Source organism: Danaus plexippus, chromosome 17 (genome assembly GCF_018135715.1).
Source record: "Danaus plexippus chromosome 17, MEX_DaPlex, whole genome shotgun sequence".
NCBI classification, from domain to species: domain Eukaryota; kingdom Metazoa; phylum Arthropoda; class Insecta; order Lepidoptera; family Nymphalidae; genus Danaus; species Danaus plexippus.
This window is the reverse complement of record NC_083548.1, coordinates 3,198,576-3,203,791: the sequence shown is the minus strand read 5'-3', so window position 1 is coordinate 3,203,791 and position 5,216 is coordinate 3,198,576.

Here is a 5,216-nt window from a genome sequence, read left to right as displayed (position 1 = left end):
AATCAAATTAAATTGTTTCTCTTGCTGAGAATAATACGAATAACAAAACAAAACGCGGAATTTATTTCAATGGTATTCAATAATCAAAATTTCACATTGTGTGTTCACGCGGAAATGATTTTGTGGTCGAACAATCTAGCTATCCCTAGGAAATGTTATTTCACACAAGAATACGCAGCGGAATATTGTTAGTTTCGATTATTTTGTTCTCAAATATTTTTATTTTTTTTAAGAATAACGTAGTATTAAAAAAAATAAATAATTAAAAAGCCGAGATGTTATCAACAATCTAATTGATGATAAATTTTTCTTAAAGCCTGAATAAAATCTCAATTTTATTGCGACAGTCCGAATCTTAGTGTTGCATCTCCCAGGCATGTGCTATCAGATAGAAGATATCGATCAATGCAACAGACGGTTTTATTCACGTTATAAATCTTCCGAAATTATTCCTTGCGTAAATCGCTTCATCATAATCGCTATTAATTCTTTTTATAAAATAAAATATACATGATAATAAAAATGTCTACTTGTATGTTTGATATAAAGTATATATAATTTTTATTATTAGACAGTATATTAAAAGTAACACTAACAAGGAGTCTTACTGACTTAAAGACGCCTCCAATACTTGGGATACCGACTTCCCTGTGGACCCTTTAAATACCTATTCACTTTTCTCTTGACAAACCTCATTCTGTAGAAAGGTGGGAAAACCTCAAAAGGAAGTTATATCTTATAATGAAACAAACACAGCGAGTATGATTTGAATCTGTTACTTTCGGGATGACTGTCTGTCGTGCTTATAATTGGACAAAATCAACAATTTCTTTATTTTGACGTTTTAATCTTACATTATTTATATGAATTTTCATTTGCGTATTTAATTCAAAATTCCTTGCGTGTGTAAAACGCGTTAAAAATACATTTAAGTAAATTTCATAATAAAAATTTTATTTTTCCATAATATTGTGAAATTACCTTTTTTCAATACTGATTCTTGGGACTATATATTTTATAACTAATAATAATATTTAGAGATAAAGTTTAATATGAGAAAAGTAATAACAAAGTTTGGAATGACCAAAATTATCAATGTTATACACTGCTGCATTTTTGCCTTTATTAATTTATTAGGGTATCGTCATAGTGAAAACATTTGTTTAATTAGTACTCACTTTATTAAAACTCACTATCAACTTATTTTTTTCCAATCTGATAAACATTTTCCACTGTTGAAACCACTTATAATTAAACTATGTAAATTTTAATGACTTGTTTAATGGAAATTGTTGATATATCGACAATATTTCTACATGAATGATCATGACTTCAATTTTAGTTCAATTAAGATATTTAATATTTACAGATGACAACTGACGTTTAGTGATCCAGAAGATATGATATACGGACTGTACCATTATTGTTACGTACACACCGACACACTACATGCATTTGAAAGATGGTTAAATTAGAAAAAGTTATGTGAGGGAACTTAAAAAAAATCTGATATCGGTCCTTTCTAGTGATAGTTAAATAGCAAAGTACATTAAAATTGGTCTCATTACAATATTAGTCGAGTTTTAACCATTGATAATTAAACAGTATTATTCCAAGACGTTCTTTAAAAATTACAATAAGTTCTTATAGTAGAATACATTACAACAAACGATAATTTAAAATATATCTAATATCATACTAATGCGTTCTTGGTCATGTTTGTTTTGTTATATTAAATGACATTTAATTCATTGACAACGTATAAAGGTAGAGCGAGGCTAGAAAATGAAACAGCGTTTTGTGACCACGATTCAATAAATAAATTCTATTTTAAATTCATTTATTTCTCGTCGGGTTACTTTGACCTTTATCAAGCGGACGACATTCAATTACAGGCACAATTACGGAGTCTTAAGTAATTAATGAGAATGAACACAATTGGTTAATTAAGACATGAGAATTTGCACCTACGCATACGTTCCCTTTCTGATCACTGGACTCACGATACAACAAGAGAGCGCTTATCTCTTGGAAGATGTTTAACAATACTCTACCGATATCACCCCACTCGGTGATTTAATTTAAACAATTTATGTGGACATATAATAGTACCACAGGAAATGTAATCAATGTTTTGACATGTAATTATTATCAAGAATTTTAGTGATAAGAAAAAAAAAATTCTGTACATTACAGCAGCAAGTAGAACCTTAAGAAAATATCTGAAAATCTATAGATCACAAAAATATAATTGATAAATGTTAAAATTAATTAGAAACACAATATATATCATACGGTAATATCGCTGCTGCAGTATTCGAGTTTAGAAATGGAGATACGTCAATAAACAATGAAAATCAAGGTAGATACGACTATTTCTATATCTGTTGAGTGGTCATAAAAAGGCTGTATCAAAGGACAAAGGATTGCACCGCTTAGTGAATTATCGATGGCTGCTATTATTTCTGCAACAAGAACTTATTCATTCTGGAACAGGTAATTAATAGTATTAGTAAAAGTAAGGTATTGAATATAGAATAAGTACTTTTAAACATGATTATATAATACTAGATCAATAGTAAAAAATACATATAAATGCTTATAATAAAGTATAAGTTCCAAACAAAATTTAGATGCATGTTTCCGTTAAATTTTCTTCTCGTAACTCTGACTGCTTCAGTTAAAAATCTATATTTCGAAGCGACTGTCATAAACGAAGTATGTAGTCAATAATTGACGTAACAGAACACCTGAAATTGGTCTCAAGAAACAATATTAAATACTGACGAAGGAAAGGTCTTTAAGTTAATCCTTTTACAGAAATCCTTTCTATTATATTTCTTTTATTTTGACACTTGTACTCTGTAAATTGCCAGTTTTGTAGAATCGCCTGTATCAGGTATACAATATCAGTGAAGGCATCAGCATCATGTTTGAGATTAGCGCTACCCGACGCTAGATGGCGATAGTGATGCGATAGAAATCAAAAGTATCGGCAATTAATGTACAAGGAACGTAGACCGTGTCATTTCCAGCTAGATACTATCAAGTCTAAGCCATTATTCTGTAGCTTCGGAGAGTAATGGACTATCAGTGCAATAACTCAGTGTCGCCTCATTGTCCGCAATTCGCATTCTCGCACTATCTATAAGGGGGCGACAAATTTATTAATCCTGAACAATGTAACGGTTTTAATTTGCAGATAATTAATCTTTAATACTCCAGCTTGTTCTTTGTAGTCATGGGTGAAGGCAAATAAATAAATTAAATTAAATTTATTTGAATATATCTTGTTACGAAAATTTGTAAAATACAAGTGTAATAAAAATTAAATATCCGTAAAAGAAATAGATTAATAAATAAAATAAAAAAATCTGTCCATCTGTCTGTTAATTCGGATGATATAAGAAACGGCGTGGCTGACTGCAAAGAGACGTAAACTGTCAGATAGCTGACGTGTAACAGAATAAATTAAGCAGATTTAATTTAAGCAAAGAATCGAGGTACCACCTTAACCTTAAAAAACAAGTAGGGGATTTTAAAAATGGGATGTAATCCAAGTAAACAGTTATATGGCATCTTCATGAAGGACTACAACTAATAAGTGAGATCCTGGTAGGCATAATTACATTGCGGTCACTTATTCTCTTATGAGCAGAGTATTTTTTACTTACCAGTCTCTGGAACATAGTCAGTACAAAAAAGAAGCAACGAATATTATTAACTTTCATGATCGATTTATAGAAAAAAGATTGCATATAAAAACAAAGAACTGCATTATGTAACAACAGTATTTTAACATGGAAACATAACAGATATTTGATAGTAACAAATATATATAAAAAGCTGTTATATATATATTTTTTTATAACAATAGCGTGGAAAGCGAGACCATTAAATTATCGCTCTCATTCCATTGAATGCGAAATGGAAAGTGCAAGGTGAACCGACATACAATTAGAAAAAAAATATATATTGGTGTTCTTGGACAAGTGCGTAATCAAAACGGAGTCACCACAACGGGCTGATGGCGATTGTCGTTACAAAAAACTGAACCAAAAACTTGCGATGCGTGAAATTGATTTCATAAAATTCTTATGTTAATTGTGTGATATTATTGAAGGCGATGATAGATTGAATCTTGCGAAATATCTATTCAGATAGTATTTAATAGTTATACTTGAAAGCTTACTCGGGTACAGCCTAGAAGCTTGGTTAAATAAAAAAAAATATCAGATCTCAAAGCTGCCTACGGGATGGAAAAAAAAAATTGTCGAGATAAAATTGCATTATTAATTGGGTTATTAATAACATTTTGATTGCTTAATTGTTTAGTTATTTTTACTTAATTATTTTTATAACAATTTATCGTATGTTCAAACAAACATTGCATTAGTTAATGTTATTTTAAAACTTGCTTTAAAGTCAAAAATATTTTTTTGGATTCTCATATCGCTCAAATGACAAGAAAAAGGTCATCTTGTTTATTGGGTCCAAAAGCAAAAATTTCATTACTGTTCTAATATTACCTATATGCAAAATTTGTTCCGTAAAAATGAATTAAATAAAGACAAATTGTAAAAATTACGTTATTCTTTTCTTAGCTGGATTAGAACTATTGAAGGTACGTGTTAAAAATTAAACCTTTTCTGATTTAGCCGCAATCAAAAACGATTTTTTTTTTAATTTTATAAGCGTAAAGACTTAACTTTGTGAAAGCCCAAATAAATAAGTTATTCATTATACTTGACTAATTCCAATGAACGAGTTCACTGAATCGAACAAAGATGTTGAAAAAAAAAAATTAGTTGTAAGCGGAGTCGCGCCAAAAAGTACTCTTCTAAATGTCTTCCGCGTTTTGAAGGTTATTAAAAAAAATACAATAAAAAAATAATGTTGTTCTAATTGTAAGCGATTTACATGTATTTGTACCGTGAAAACTGCATTTTGATATTTTTAACTGCAATTTTCCTTAAATGACGATTGCATTTTATTTGTCAAATAAAATTAATTCCTTGAATTCAGTTATTTTTATGAAATTCTTAAAATTACTATCGAGGTTGAGTTGCTCGGCTCTTGTTATGTCTCTGGTTATTTTATAGCCGTGTTGCCATTTCCTTAACAATAATACATTGTGATCTTATGTTATGTAAAATGTTAAGAGAATAAATCATTGAATATTAATTAGTAATTAAAATAATTATGTCATATTTTAT